Source organism: Dromaius novaehollandiae, chromosome 16, assembly GCF_036370855.1.
Source record: "Dromaius novaehollandiae isolate bDroNov1 chromosome 16, bDroNov1.hap1, whole genome shotgun sequence".
NCBI lineage: Eukaryota > Metazoa > Chordata > Aves > Casuariiformes > Dromaiidae > Dromaius > Dromaius novaehollandiae.
In genome coordinates this window covers 13,958,599-13,974,871 of record NC_088113.1, presented here as the reverse complement: position 1 = coordinate 13,974,871, position 16,273 = coordinate 13,958,599, and the positions used below count along the sequence as shown (strand labels likewise).

General features: G+C 42.0%; 1 protein-coding gene across 9 annotated transcripts in view; it reads left to right on the top strand.

Annotated features, from left to right (window-relative positions):
- The first annotated feature begins 3,095 nt into the window (after window positions 1-3,095).
- The window catches only part of ZNF217 (zinc finger protein 217), a 28,327-nt gene continuing 15,149 nt past the window's right edge, over window positions 3,096-16,273 (top strand). For 2 of the 9 annotated variants that reach the window (XM_026099600.2, XM_026099592.2), the window contains exon 1: window positions 3,096-3,268. The gene's annotated coding sequence lies outside the window, so the exon portion shown is untranslated. Of the gene's footprint in view, window positions 3,269-3,630; window positions 3,816-4,254; window positions 4,669-4,958; window positions 5,464-5,601; window positions 5,865-8,928; window positions 9,024-16,273 lie in introns of those variants that run through there. The other 7 variants (XM_026099596.2, XM_026099595.2, XM_026099593.2 and 4 more) reach the window with 7 other exon arrangements.

Below are 16,273 nucleotides of genomic sequence, written 5' to 3'. Positions count from 1 at the left end.
GTAAAGGCTTCCTGTTGCCTGATTAGCTGTTTTCAGTATCTCTTGGGCTGCTGGTGTTTTCATGTGCGCAGTATGCAGAAGTGCTAGACTTAAAACCAGTTTGCAGGACTTTTAGTATGAATTTTTACATAAGATGAATTGCATAGTTTTGAAAGAATTTGAACACAAATTTAGGTACATTAGGTTTGAGCACTGAAATGTAACTTTTCAGCTTTCAGCAATGTTATTTTTCTGTTGTTATAGAGGAGATTATCACTATTTTGGGCTTACTGCCTGGTTCCAAAGTCTAGTTTGGGGCTAGGTTTAATATTGTGAGATTGTGTAGTAACATATACTAGTAAACACAGGTCTTTAGACTGACAAGTCTTTCCTGTGCATTAGTGTAGAAGTTTTTACTTCATACATCATACATCAATTGCTGAAGCAACTCTAGAAAGACAGCAAATGTCCTCAACACAAGGCAAAACAGAGGGAGAAGAAAATATAAGATATATTTCTACAAGTTGGCCCTTGTCTCATATCAAACATTTCCAGAGCCATGAGCATAAATCACAGAGGTCATTGTGGCTAATCTGCAAAAATAAATTGGATGTTTTCATTTCAGTCATGTAACGTGATATTATATAATACATTTTGAGAGAAAAAAAAAAAGGAAGAATCAAAGTTTTAACATATTCTGGGCCTCTCATTCTTCCTGAAAAAGTCTTTATTTTCTTATGTTTTCCACAGTGGTATCATACCTCAGTGCATAAAAAACACACAGCTTCTGTGTTCTCTGTTAAATCATGTTTACAGACATCCAGAGGGAAGTTGTGGCTCCAGTGAAACTCCTCTTGATTTTAAGAAGGTCAGTACATTTCACCTGAAAAAGCTTTACAAAGAGGTGAAAAATGAAAAGGTGAAAAAAGTAATGGGTGTTGACATGTTATGAGAATAAGTATTGCAAAACCTGACAATTTTCTTTGAGTCTTTTAGGACACCCTCTTAAAAGCAGAATCCCAAGTTTAATTTTTCTTGACATTTGTAGGCAGTGAAATTGTCTGTAAGTCTTCAATAGACAGGCTTTAAAAATACAACAATCACAAGACAATAAAAAGATTAAATTTTAACAGCCATCGAGTTTTAAGACAGTCATGTGACTCAGAGCGTTAAGAACAGCAAAAGTGGTTAACATACACACGTTGCTAGTTAAATCCTACTTCACTCTTTTTGCCATGCTGCCATTTTTAGATAACCAATACTTATATTGCTGTAATAGGTCCCACTGAAGTATACTGGCCTATTTCTATGCTTAAACTTGGGAGTGTTTGTGGGATCAGGTTTGGTCACATAGTACAAATTAATGTGCAGCAACTTAAAAAGAAATGTGAAGCTCTTGCAATACAGTTGAATACTTTGCATGTATGCATAAACACCTTCCTCAGATATATCACACTGTAAACTTCATCAGACTTGAAAACAAACAAACAAAAATGCTCAGTGTGCAACAAGTTCTACCTTGGTTTCCTCCTGTATCAATTCAAAACTCTCAGCGAGGCACCACTCTGAGCAGCAGGAGGACCAAGACCTGTTTGAAAATCTGCCTGGGAGCAGACAACCCCAAGGAGAAACCTCATGGTCTTGCTTCATACAGCTGATTCACACAGATGTATTTTAGCTTTCAGCCACCTGGTAGAGGTGCACCATTTACCTGTATGACCAGTTGAAGGGCCAGGTCTTGGAGATGTAACTTTTAAAAGTTTGGTCTTGTTATAAGCTTTGGCCTTCTTTTCATTACAGAATTCTGTTTCAAGTTAGTGTGATGGAAGATTCAGATTTGCCAGTAAAGATACTTCATCTTCCAGAATTATTATGTGGTGAGAAAATATATTACCACATTTTGTCATGTTTTTGATTAATCTTTATTTGCCACATAAGTGACCAAAATTTCCATCTGAGTAGTGTTTCTTATTTTAGACTGGGAAAAGAATCTGAAAAAAATTAAAAAAATAAAAACCCAGAATTTTAGAAGAAATTATTTTAGAAATTTCCTCCATTCAGGCAGGGTGATTTTTATATTCAAGCAAATAAGCCTGTGGGCGTGATCCAAACCTAATGATGTTAAACTGAACTGACTTTAACAAGACCCCTTGTATCTTTGGGTGGAAAACAAGGGAAGAGACCACATGGAAACTCCCCTTCCTTATCCCATTTACTTGAAGGCGCCAACCTCAGAGTCTAGGAGAGGCTGCTAAGTGCTTTGCTAACTGCATTACAGATCCCATTTGCCTTTAACTTCTGAAAAGCTCCTCGGCTGCAAGTGAAATGCTTAAAAATACTATTTTAACTCTTTATCTGCTGCATTTCATGCCACTGCAGCACCCCGCTCATCTACCTTTAGGGAAGCGACGCTATGCCGGCCGCACAGCTGAGCGCTGCCGACAACGACTGCCAGATGGAAAAAACGCAAAATTAAGAAATTCTTGTCCTTTTTGGTGAGGGCTACATTTTTTTCCCCACTAACCGTGCACTAGCAGCGCTCTCCCATTTATGAAAGCAGCTGGCAGCGAACTGCCTTTTTTGTTTTTTCCCCTCCTCACGTGTGCAACATCTTGAGGTGCTGGGAGCACCTATTTAAGGGAGCTGCTCCGCAGCAGCTGGGGGTCCCCTGGGCTCCTAGAAGCAGGGCAGAAGAGACGGTCCAGGCTGCCTCGCCCCCGCGAGCCACACGGGGAAGCCGCCGGGAAACGCTTCCCGGGCGCTGCTGGCATCGGCACGTGCGAGGGCGGGACGGGCGCCGCCGACCAGGCCCATGCGGCCGGTAGCGGCCCGCGCCGGGGGCTGCCTCCGCGCAAAGCCGCGGGGGGGGGGGGGGGGGTCTCGCCCCCCGTTTCTGAGGGGAAACGGAGAAGTGAGGCCGCGCTTCTCCTTTCCCCCCGCCCCGGGGACCGCGGCCCAGCAGAGGGGCGGCCGCCGCGGGGCAACCAGGACTCACGACGTAACCCCCCCCTTCGCCCCGGCCTCCCCTCACGTTATTTAACGGCGGCGGCGGCGGGGCGCGGGGCGGCGCGGGGGCGGGGCCTGGGCGCGGGGGCGGGGCCCGGGGCGGGGCGGTGGAGCCCGAGCAACAGCTGCGGCGGGAGCGATTTACAAACAGTGCTCGAGCGCAGCGCCGCCACTCCGGGCTCGGGCGGCTCCGCGGGCGGCCGCCGCGCTTCCCTCCTCCGCCCCGCTCTCCTCCCTGCTGCCCCACCTCAGGATGCCGGCCGGGGAGGCGGCTCAGGCGCAGGTGAGGGAGGGCGGGCTGCGGCTCCCTCTGTGCGCAGCAGGCTGGGGCGGGGGGGCGCTGTGGGGAGGAGGGGGGGCGTAGGGAGGCGCCCCCCCCCCCCGTCCTCCCCCGCTTTCCCCTCAGAGCGGGGCCGCCCGCCGCCGCGGCGCCCCGGCTCCCCAGCGCAGGGGGGAGGCAGGTGTGCGCGGGGAGGGGGCCAGGTGTGCGGCGCCCCGTCCTTCCGCTCCCTCCCCGCTGGGGGCGCCTCAGCCTCGCCCCCCCCAGCGGCGGGAAGGAGCCGCGGCAGGTAACGCGCCCTCCCGCCCCGCGAGGGGGCCGGGCCGGGCCGGGGGGGGGCGGCGACCTCCCCCCGCCATTAGGTGTCTCCATCACCCGCTGCGCACCTGGGTTCGGGCGCTCAAGCACGGCACACGCCGCTCCCGGGGGCCTCTTGATTTGATTTGATTTTATTTTATTTTTAACCCACCCACCCCCCGGGTAAGGGGGGAGAAGCGGGAAGCGAGGGCTTCTTTGTGAGTCAAAGATGTTCCTGGCAGCGGGATCGGTAGTAGGTGGCTCATGCTTGGATGGGGGGGGGGGGGGGAATGAAAACTTTATCGATCCGCTCTGCCAGTTTTTGTGTCGCTTCTCTCCCCGAGCCCGACGCCTTCCCGGCCGCTCCTGTGGCATCGCGCTTCCTTTTTCATTATTATTATTATTTTTAAGGGCCATAGGAAGTTTTTTTTTATAAAAAGAAAATAATGGAGCCTCCGCTGACTTCTGCGGCCACAAAAGACGCTGCCGAGCGGGAGGACAATAAGGCTCCGGACCCCGGGGGGGGGGGCGCGCCCGGGCCGGCGCCGCGCGGGGTGGGCGCGGAGCGAAAATCTTCGCGCCGGGGTTATCGATCCGGCTCGGTGGCAGGCGTGCGGGTTGGGAAGGGGCTTGCTTCAGGGGGCTGTGCGCTTGAAGGTTTTCTAAGGCAACAACAGTTTTGTGGGGGTTTCGGGGTTTTTTTTGTTTGTTTTTTGTTTTTTTAATTCTAAAATGACCTTGAGAGCTTTAAAACTCCATCAGTTTCTGCCAGTGGGTTTGAGGGGGAGGCAGCAGCAGAAGGATCTAGTGAAAATCGAAAATAGAAGTAGGAACTGAAGTTGATACAGTGAAACGTTTTCTTACAGAACTGTGTGAAAAGGGAAGTTTTTGTAAGAATGTGTGAAAAAGGAGAGAGGGAAATAACGCAGTTTCAGCTGCGGTGGGAGAGAGCGTATCATTCCTCGCATTTTATTAGGCCGTGAAACGCAGGAGCGATGTGATCTGGAAGACACAGAAATAAAACGCCTAACTGCAAGTTGAATAGCAGGCATTGACTTGCTGACCAGCGCTCGCAGGCGCGGTGGGGGCTGGTTTTGTCTGCGAAGGTATCGGAGCGCAGTGCTGTGACAATGGCTTGCAAATGCTTTAACGCCATGTTTTATTGCTCTTATGAGCTCTTATTAACTGTAGGTTTGGGAATACGGCTAATACTTTTAATTTGTGATGTCTTCACCAAGGTTTAAGCCTTCCCTTGGATAATAGAAAGGGACAGTTTCAAATAAGTAGGATAAACTGCATTCTTTGGTGGGGGGGAGGGAAGAGGGGAAGGGTGGAGGAGAAGGCTTTTTTTTTTTCTTTACTAGTTTTGTAACTGAGTCAACATTTTAAGATCTATGGCAAGAATGTGGCTTTGTGATCACTAATCTTTCTGTAACAGTTTTAGAAAAAATGAGCAATATTGGACTGCTGTGCGAAATGCTTGGATTTCATATTTTCCAGCTCCTCTTTGAAATCTGTGCGAGTTTTCAAGTTTTGTCTTTAAGTTTTCAGAATGATGAATACGAACAACAAATAACTTCAGAAACACGGTTATTACAGTGGTTATTGATTGGCTTGGCCCGGAGCCAGAGCAACTCTTCTGCATGCATCTGAGTTGCTGATTTAAATTCTGCAGATTCTTTTTAATACGCGAGCCTGTTTGGCTCGTTAAGGGGTGTATAGGTAGCTATTTAAGAACAGTAGATCAGTTTTTAGTTAAGGTTGTTCAATTATGTCTTCATCGCTTTGGAGTTGGTTGAATGACTTGACAAGAGATTAAGCACAACAAAAGAAAAGGCAGGGTAACAACAGCTGCCTTCCAGTGCCGGAGCACTAGTATTCTTAGCAGTTAACACTAAAAGGTAAAATGCTTATGTGGTGTCAGGTTTAAATGTTAATATTTATATTCGTGTTTACAAGAACCTTAGGCATTCTGATAATGCATCAGGCACTCCAGTCCTGGATACTCGTGTTTTGGAGGTTGTTTGTCTCTCGCATTTTTTTTTTTTTAAGAAAATTACCTTAAGATCTGATACTAAGGAGTGCATTGATCTCATTAACTTTTCAGACAAAAGTAGCAAACAGTCACCACTAGTTTGTACTTGTTTAGTTACTGTGTGGTAAGAACTTTAAGGTGTGTCCTTAATGGCAGCTGACGATTCTTGCTGCGAAGCCTTGTTTATTTTAGGTGGATGTTTTATACAGAATTTCCAGTGGGACAAATTACTACACTGACTGCACTTATTCTTTCTGGAGACTGGCTGTAAGCATAAGAGAATAATTTTACCATGCTGAAATCAGTATATATTTTTAAAAAGTCGTTAAGTTTTGCTGTGTATTTTGAGAGGTTTCCTACTTCCTTTGTTTAAACGTTCTTAAACAGGGCATATCATATATAAATTTTAAGCATTCATATGGCACTATTAGGCTGAATTTAAATTTAAAATGAGTACCTACATTCTTGTTGATCGAAATAGAAAAGGCATTTCTTTAAATAAGTGGATGTTTTCTGGTTTTGAATGTGGTGAAAGGACTATATTTGTATCTTGTAAACAAAGTTTCATATTAAGTAGTGTTTAGAGAATGGCTTCCAGGCTTTGGATTAGAGGGTTTTTTTTCTTTTTCTTTTCTTTTTTTTTCATTTTAAGTGGATAATGGCTTTTTTTTGCTTTGTTTTGGTAGGGGTGGGAAGAGCAAGATTTAGGGTAGGGGCTAGAAAGAGGAAGCTAATAAACTTTAGCACCTTTATCAGACTGTCTTACAAAAGGTTACTTCATTCTGGTTTCCCCTTTCGTTAGACCATGTAATTACTTTTTGAGCACTTATTTTTTAACCTTCAGAATATATCTTCTTGCTCCTTACTACTATATTTTCATTTAGAATAGTGTTGATATATCAATATTATCTTTTATATGGGGGGAAAAAAGTGCCAAGTTACTACTGTGATCAGGGGAAATAATTTTAAAGGGGAACTGTGGGTTTCACTTGACTTTTCAAAATGGTGATTACAGTAAACTTTTAAGTTACAAGAATCTGAGACTTTGTAATTAAGGAGCTCTGGGGAAATGTAAAGTAGACCTTAACTTTTCTTTGTTCTTTGGGGGTTTGTTGTTCCAGCTCCCTCCAACCTGGATCCTGGTGTGGAATTCTTTGTCCTAGTAAAAGATTCCATATACCCTGTATATGTAAATACGCTCCCTTTCCTGTGTTATGAAATGCTGTAACTACTGCTGGCATATGGAAAGACCAGTTCCCCCCTCTTTCTCTTCCCTAAGGTAAAATGGGCTAAGCTTTCTTTTCTTTGCAAGAAGCTGAAAGAAGAGTTTGACCTTTGAACTCGCCCTCACACTTCCACACTGCTTTCAGGATGATTAAATAACCAAGGATATTTGCCTGTGTCTTATGCTTGTTTATCTCACTTAAAATGTTCTAATACTTAACTGTTGAGGTGTTGTCTTTAAATATAGCGAGATAGTGCGTTTCAGTTAGAGCGGGGCTGCCGTTTGCCAGTGCAGCCCTCTTATTTTTGAGGCTCTTGATTTAGAGCATTAGTGCTCCAATGAGATACTCTGCACATCACATAACTACATTAATTTCAAACTCTTGTTCCCTTTACAATGTACTGTGGGTCATTTCTGATGACCCTTGATCCCTTATTTTTAAGGTAACTCCACTAAAAAGTTAAAGTTTTTTTTCCCTGGTGCACTAATGTGATAAGGGGATAATGCTGACTGCTGTGTGCATGCTTTTAGAGAAGTGAATCATATCTCAGGAGACTTGCAGCTGAAGACAAAAGTAAGGAAAAGGATATGACCAAGCTGTGTAAAATTCTGAATACAAGTTGTGTTTTAAAATTAAAAATACAACACTTTCAGGCTATACTTACTTAGTTTCTTGTGCGCATCCAAACAAAGACTGCTTCAAAAAAGATCTGAAATCAAGCTTATCCTTAAAAATAAAATTTTAAATGAAATTCCCAAATAATCCTTTTTTTTGCTGATGAAAACTTTCTATGCCAAACCTGGGTGTAAGTCATCCCCCCCCCCCCCCCCCAAAAAAAAAAAAAAAACCCACAACTGTTAAAACTCTTACTGTTACCATATGACTTTGGTCAAAACCTAGTCTATAGCTTATAAATCTAATTCTTTTAGTTCTTCCTTAGTCTGTTTTTTTTTGGGGGGGGGGGGATTGCTTCTCCCCCCCCCCCTTCCCTTGCACTAAGTTAGTTGGCGTAATAGAAACAGACTTTCAAATTCAAAGTAAACAAATGTAGGTGCTGGGGAAAGTGAGTTATAAGGCAAAACTAAAGGTGGCATACATGTTTGGAAATACAGTGTCTTAGAGTTAACTGCAGGAGGTGGAATGTTTATCAGACTGCCTCGAGTATTACAAAAGAAAGTATGAGAGGAAATGTGGTTAGAATATGCAGGAAAATCTATGTAGATCAGTGTGACTTAATTTGAACAGAAACCTGCCCTAGTGTAAGTGAATAAGTGACTGGATAGTGATTTTCTACGTGCTAAAGATTTTATGTAACTAAAAGTATCAAAGTCTGAGTTTGTTTATGCGCAATGGGTACACTTGCATTTTTCTGTGTAATAAAATGTAGTGCAGTTTACCTCTGACATAAACTACATAAGGGAACTAAAAGGCTGTTGCATCGTGCTTATACTTTATCATGGTAATTGTTGTGAACAGATTGGGTGAAATCCATGGTTCATGTCAGCCTCTTTTTTTGGTACTTAAGCAAATTAGATGTACTCCAAAGATTATGATGTTTAGTACATTGTCAGGAAAATAGATATAAAGGTGATCTAGAGAAGCCACAGCTTCTGTTCAGCTTTAATGTTTGTCTCTGATCTTTTTTTCCCCCTCTTCCTGCCCTAGTAAAATGAAATTTTGTATATGAAACTGCTGCCTATTGCCTCTGTTTGGAGAGGTCAGTTTCTTAGAGGTCAGTTTCTTGTGGATCCTGCCTCTTCTTCCCAGGACAGCTTGGTACTCTGAAGGCCAATATTTTGGGACTAAATTACCACATATATCCCTTCAGCCCACTACTGAGGGAGAAGGTTTTGCTAGGCAATTAAGAAATGTTGAGTCTCCATCAATCTATGCCAGACTCTGGAAGATCTCTTACCCGCGTGGAACAAAGGCGGCAGCTATTGGAAATGGCCTTCTGTTTCCAGCCCTTGTCTATTTTAGTGTCTTTAGATGCTAGTCCATGGGACGATTTATGTAGAAGTAAATGCATATCCCTCAGGTTGTGTAGCTTTCTCTGTCTTTCAACACTGATTTCTGCAAGTGCGTAATTGTGGCTATGTTTGAAGGTGACAACTTCAGAGTCCCTGCTGTGTGGAGTGGAGCGGGGAGAAGGTGCTGCCTTCTTACAAGGTCCTGGGGTATGCGCTGTGCTGAGGAAGAGGTAAGATTCAAAGTTGAAAGCAGGCGAGAGTACTAGAGAAGATTAATAGCTTTAACACAGTGAACTGGAAGTGGCTACTTGCTTCTCTCGTATGCAGGAATAAGGAATAGCAAAGAATATCTTTTCCTGTTACTTCAGCTATACTGCCTAAAGGGGTTCAACTTCCATATAATTGCTATGGAGGAACTCCTGGCTCTTGAATAAGAAGGAATTAAGTCTAATTTGGTACACTCCAAATTTACCATTTCTTTGTAGTGGTGGAGAGGTCTGGCATCCTTCTGCCCAGAAATAGAAAAGTCAAATTTGCTGTTAAGATCTCTGAAAATACCTCATTTCAAATGAAAACCCAGACTAAACATAAGGCAGGCTCTGAAAGGTGAGACTGGCACAAACTAAAAATGTATCACTGACTTTACTAAGATGGTCTTTACCTGTTGTGGAGAGAACAATAAACTGTTTTGTAAGGTAAGGGGTCATTGCCAGTTTAAGCGTATGCAACCTCTTGATTTAATGAAGTTGCATCATCTTATACAGCAGGGAAATGTGTCCCAGACTTGTTTGAAAAGGATCAGTCTTGTATCCTGCAGCCTTTTTACAGGTATTGGCCACTTCATAATGCCTAAAGTAAACTTTGGTTTTGTGCCCCCTAAGAAATTTCCTCTTAATCTGGGGCGGGGGGTGGGTAGGAGCTTTGGCTATTAGAACAGTCCTTCTGATCTTTAAAAGTCAATACTTATTTGTAGTACTTCCTCCTTTAATGCCAAGAATTAGTCTCTTTTATATTTGCTCTTGCTTGGTGGAGGAAAAACATGTGCAAAATGAGGCAAGCTTATATGGCCTTTGCTTTAAAAGGAATAATTACATCTTTTGATAGAAGAGGCATTCAGTTCACTGAGGAGACACATTCAGCTCATCCATCCTTTGCCAAAACACTGTTAGACATATAACTTAAAAGAAAAAGGGACTCCACAGGAAAATCTCTTTTAGAGAAAGGATATCCTTTGTTTCTATTAGTATAGATGACTGAAATGGGGAGAGGGAGTTTTCCTAATATTGTTCATTATTAACTACAAGTTATTTTCCACTGGCGATTAAAATCGCGTTCGCTAGACCTAAGGGGCAAAATGACTTACAAATATGTCTGACTTACCTGACTATAAAAGACCTTTTGCATAAAATCTTTCTAAAAAGTTTGTGGAGGAATGCCTGGGTGGTAGCGTTCTTGCATTCTGGTGTATGTCTGTCTCTTCAAATGAGCTTTTTTGGATTATCTTAATATCACTGCATTATGAAACTCTGCAGTTGTGTTAGAAGGGACCGAGGTAACCGAGGAAAATATAGTGCCTCTTCTAGAGAGCATAAAAGATAAACCATGAAAACCTCTCCTAAGAGTTAAGGATAACTTTCAAAGCTTTGAACCTGAAAGATGAAGACTAACAAGAGGACTTCAGCGTACAGCATTTAGGGAGTGGAAATTCCACTTTGGGGTCATCTTTTATGTTCTCTTTTCAACCCAAACGTTGTCTGCATTTTGATCTTTCCTGCAACCGAAACAAACAACTCTCTTCCTCCCCTTCCTCCCCCCAAATCTCCGCTTCCTCTAAAAGTATTCATGTTGTTTCTTTATCAGACTGAACTGTTAACAAGCTTTTTATTTAAAAGCTTTTTTGTACTTGAATGCTTGGCATATAAATATATATATACACATATATATGATGAGAAGCAATGTTAGGTGTACTGTCACACTCCTCCATGAACAAAGTGGACTGGGAAGTTGTGTTAATATAATTTACTGTTAAAAGGTAGGGGGGAATATCTCTTCCCTTCCCACGACAGTAATAGAATGCACAGTAATGAAGAGTAAGCTATTGGCTTCATATAGTGTTATGAAGAAAAGCTGACTCTTCTGCTATCCTGCAAAATAATGCTTTATCTGTGCTGACTTTTATAGCTCTCCAGTGTTTAAGTCACAGGCAGATGGACAGTTCTACTCTTTCACAAATAAGGTCACAGTCTATGCAGCAAATAATGTCTTCCTCCCTAAATTTAGGGGCTATCCTTTCATCAAATTGGGATAGGAAGGACATTTCTATGTAATGCAGGAAAACACCTTATTGTGTGAGGTGACACAGGCATGCCTTTCTCCTTAACTGGAGAAAGGAAGTTGTGTACTTGCAATAAAAATTCAAGTATTTGTAGAGATAGGCTTGAATTTTCATGCTGTGGATGTTCTGGAATCTGGCTAATGTTCTGGAGCTGTTGGTAAATTGGGACCTCACAATGACACTGCTTTGCTTGCTGGCTACGTGTAAGAGCCTATAAGGTCAACGGCACACCAGCGCTGTTGGCACAATGGAGCTTTTGTGACTGTTGGGTCCTACAAGCCCTACATGGTACGTGGTGTCCTGATGTCTCTAGGTTGTGCATCTCGGGAGTCTGGAGCTCTTGAATTCTGTTAGCTGCTATTTGGGGATGGTATACATGCCTTGGTAGCCTGAGTGTGTCCTAGGGGCAGTGCAACTGGCTTGACTTTGTGCTGATCATACTCTCAAATCGAAGAGGTACTTTAAATATAAGCTAAGTTCAGCCTTGGCTTAGGCTTTTCTTTGAGAATTTGAAGTTGTATTTATTTATGTGTGAGTTAGTCTGGGGTCAGTATTGTCCCTGAACATAGATGTAGTCAGCTGAAATAGATATTCTGGATAGGGTTGTTACTATTTGCAGGCAAAGGGTGGAGGTCTCTCTAAGGAGAAAGTGGTGATACTAAATGGTTCATTCTATGCCCTTAAAATAGAACCGGCACAACTATTTTGAAAAAGTGAAATTTTTGATTTTAATAAAAGGGGATTAAGTAGCTTGTCAATGGATTCAGATAAGCAATCATCAGTATAAAACCTATTTCAATTAGCAATGCCAAAGGCAGGCAACCTGTCCTCAGGCATAAATATAGCGAGAGAAAAGAATGTCACTATTGGAGACTCTAGGCAATGCCCAGAAAGGTCTTGAAACAGGAGGAAAATTGAAGAAATAGTTTCTGAAGACAAGTGGAAGTGCAAATTACATAAAAGTTTTTCAGGTCAAATAGACACAGTAAAAATTAAGGTAGTATTTAATCTGCAGCAACTGGCTCTTTGAGTTTTGGGGGTATGGATTTCTTATTAATTGATGACATTGGATTATGTAGGACTTAAACCTTATGGCACCTTGGTAAGCTAAAGAAACTCTGCCTATCAAAGAACTGAACAGTAATTGCTTTACTACTTGCACTTGTATTTAAGGTTCTGTAACATTAACAGTTAGATGAGGTAGTTATATCTATATTAGAAAAGACTGATTCAGAAAAGTAACTCAAATGTCTGTTGTCCCTCAGTTGTAACTGTTCTAGTTTTCTAACTTCTGTTTTTGAGCAGCTGTTGCAGCAACTAGGTTAACTTCTGTAATAGTTCAAGTTTGATTTTTATAGTTTAACAATAGTTGTTTTTAGTAAGGTATAGCTGTTTTTCATGATACTAGGCATGCAACTTTTACTCAGAGTGCTCTGTGGTGTTTAAAACAGGAAATTCAATGGTTGGACTCTGCTGTTCTCTGAAAGGTGTGTCTAGAATTTTTATTATGTATTCATGCAAATTTTGAAATGCAGGAAGGAGAATTGCAATAAAATTACTACTGATAGGTCATTTCCCAAAGAAATCTTTCAGACTGTAACAGTAGTCTTTGGTTGTGTAATTTAATTAAATTAAACTTCTCTAAAGGCACTTAATTAAAATTTTGTCTGTTTTAATAATTCATTTATATGCAGCAGCTTTTTGGTGTGGTTCACAGGTTCTGTAGCAAGTGCAATGAAGACAAGATGTTCTCATCCATCCAGTCAATTATTATTTATATACACTTTGTGGTGTTTATAAATATAATGGGAATTGTTTCACACCTGTTGAAATAGTCGACTAAAGGCCACATAAGCAAATATGAATGCATTGTGAACTACAGTTTGCTAAATGCTCAGGCTCTGGGCTGTTGGAAGGATGAACTTTCATAGATAGCATCCCTCGAGTGAGAAGAACTTGCTGTCTTTGGACAGAAACATTCCAGGAACTGTCAAGAAGTGCCGACTGGTATTGCTGTACCTGTCTTGAGATGAAGGGATGGGGAGGAGAAGTCCATTTCTGGAACGTGTGGGCCTTGGACTACAGTCTGAGATGCATGTTGCCATTCACAAATGGCGATAGGGAAGTCAGAAGTCTAGATTTTTTTTGTCTTGCTTTAATGTGAGGAGGGATAGGTCATCTTTTATGTTCAACCTTGAGCAGCAAATTCATAGCTCTTTCTCCTCAGCTATTGGAAAGAAGGGTGTTCTGTTATTTTTCTCTTTCACTCAAAAGATCTGTCTGTTGCGAGACTGGTGTGTCGTATCCTGACCTGCACGTGTCTCCTCTGGCTTTTTGATACCTACAAGTGAAAGAATACTGCAGAAGCCCTAGGTACTGGATTTCTGTTGAGCTACAAATGGTCCCAGTGCTCTCCAAAGCTGCAGGTTGTTTGCTTTCCCAAGTAAGCAGCAGTACAGAATTAAGGCAACTCTTGACAGTTTTGCTGCTGCCTACAGGGTTTTGAATAACAGGAATGTAATTAATCAGCATTTTTGGTTTTCGACTCCAAGGCATTGTATTATCTTCACTAGGAAGAAAAATTTTGTTGTTAATGGATAAAATCCTAGTGCGGGTATTCAGTTCATAGTTTTAGCATGTGTTAGCTCGCCTAAACAGTGAGAATGTAACATCATGTCCTACTTCTGTAAGCCACCTATCTAATCAGAGTGAACTATGAAATCACCAGATGCAAAAATAAGACTAGTCTAGCTCACCTTCTAACTCTAGTATTATTTTTGGTGTCACCTTGAATAGAATTCTGTCAAATTATACCTGCAATTTTCTTCAGAAATGCCACCTGCAGGTTGTTTTCAAGTCTGTAGGTATTATCTCCTGTATCCAGTATTATATCTAAGAACAATAGTTGCTGATGTTGCAAATAAACGTTTTAGATTCTCAAACAGGAATATCTTGCTCTGCTTTGCAATGCTGCCTAGAGGGTGAGCTGCGGCCAGTTCTTCAAAAGTGCTCAGTGTTTGGAGCCTCCTGCTAAGAACAGGGGAAGTTTCAGCAGCATTTGGTGGCTAGCAGGGGTTGGCCCATGTGTGCAAAGTGCTCTGAAGAGCCATGGAAGAAGTCTCTGAAGGACTAGTTGTTCAAACCTATTGATACCCAATAAAATCCAGATCCAAACTTCTGTTAAACTCTTCTAACAAATCATGAACCAGTCTTTCACAGTGTTTGTATTATCTTAGGTTAAGTTAGTCGACTGTATGTGGTGATTCGTGTCATAAGGATGTCTCTTCTACCCCAATCTTGTTTCTGAATGCTGAAGTCTGCTCTGTGAAGGACAGGGGATTGAATGTGGATTTCTACTGTTTCTTCATTTGTGTCTTCTCCACTCTTACTTAATTCTGGTTGCTCTATGTGTGTATACTGTAACGTCATGTAGTGAGGAGAGTAATAGTTGGCTGTTTTTCTGTGTTCATAGAGACAGTAGCAAGGACTTGATGATGAATCTCCACAATTCAGTATGTGGGACTTGAGGCACTGTTTGGTGTTTGGCTCTGACTTCATGCCCCTGATGTGCCTTTGGCCTTTGTGTAGGATGATTTTTATACCCATCACTACAGAAATGCTTATTTATGTGTGTGAATACACTAAACTCTGAAGCAAGTTAAGTTCTTATCTCACTTGGATATTCTCCCTAGATGTTTAGGAGACTTAAAAAGCTGATATTCATTTTTAGTTTGCAAATAAATTATTTTCAGGTAAATAGTCACCATTTATGCACGAGCTCTGCCACAGCATGTTATCCTGTTGTGTAAAAATACATTTTAAAGCAGTAGCAGGAATAGAACAAAACAGCAAGTTAAAACATGTAGTAAAACATGCTAGACAGCACCCTTTGATATGTTTTTTCCTTATGCTTTCCAAAAAGGGGAAAGCTTTTTGAATACTTCAGCTTCAAACTTAATGTGACAGCTGCTCTACCTGCCTGTTTGGAGTGAGTGAAAGCTGGAAAGTTAGAACTGAATAGGGGAGAGAGAAAAGCAGAAGCATAGGAGGAAACAGAAGAAACTCAGAAGTGGTAGGCTGGGACCTGTGTACTACAAAAGATTTTTGAGTCATAGAGGAGTTGGAGAGGAAATGTTAATCATGGCAGTGATTAAACTGAAAGCTGGGGTAAAGGACATAGTCATAAAAGAGACTTTGACTGCAGGAGATCCAGATGAACCATCAACCTGCCAGCTAGTGGCTTGTTTACTGTTTCTCTTTCCACTCTGTGGGCTCCTTCCATTCTTTATGTTTAACTTCACAGGTGATCAACCAGGAAGAAAAAAAAAAAAGGCCAGAAATGATCTTGGTATCAGGTTATTGTGTAGATCTGGATTGGAGGACTGGACAATGAGGAGACTGTAAGCTCCAAAGGCTTGTTAGGCTCCAGAGTTTTGTCTGCGTGACAGCAAAAAAGGAGCTGCTAACTTTGCAAATTAAAACCAAAAAGTTTTCCTCAGTGCCATGAATTAGTGCGATGTGTGGATAAACTGTTTAAGATGTTGGATCTATTTTTTCCTAGCAATCAGTTGTCATGTCTCCATTCCAGGTGGTTATCTTGCCTGGGCTTGACTGTCCTGTGGTAGGTAAAGGCTTCCAATATAATTGAAGGCATCATATCAAACCTTGGGTCTATAAATATGCCTTTTAGTTTCAGCTGATTAAAGGTCCTGCTACCCTCTGGCACCGCTGTTAGAGGTGCCTGTTCTGCCAGCAGGTGAGCCCATGGGAGCTTTATCTGCTCCTTGGCAAACCTGTTTTGGGCCCTTGACCTATGTAAACAGTTCAAGCTCTGTCTGATTTCCACTAAAATGTTTTAAGATTTAATGGCTTAAGACTACCCTTGCTGTCTGAGTAGATCAGAAAGTAGATCAGCTTCTGCTGATGAGAAAAGGTCAGAGAAAGTAACCTTCTGGATGGGCAGCTGCATCTTTTACCTGCCACAATGGCTTGGAGAATGGAAATCTGGCTGTAGCCTGAATTTTTATGGAGCCAATAGTTACTCTTTCTCTGCCTGAAATGAAGCAAAATAATGTGTGTGTGGGGTGTGTGTGTGTTCCCTCCCCCCCCCCCCCCCAAGGTTATAACAAGTTGGAGGTTGAGGTG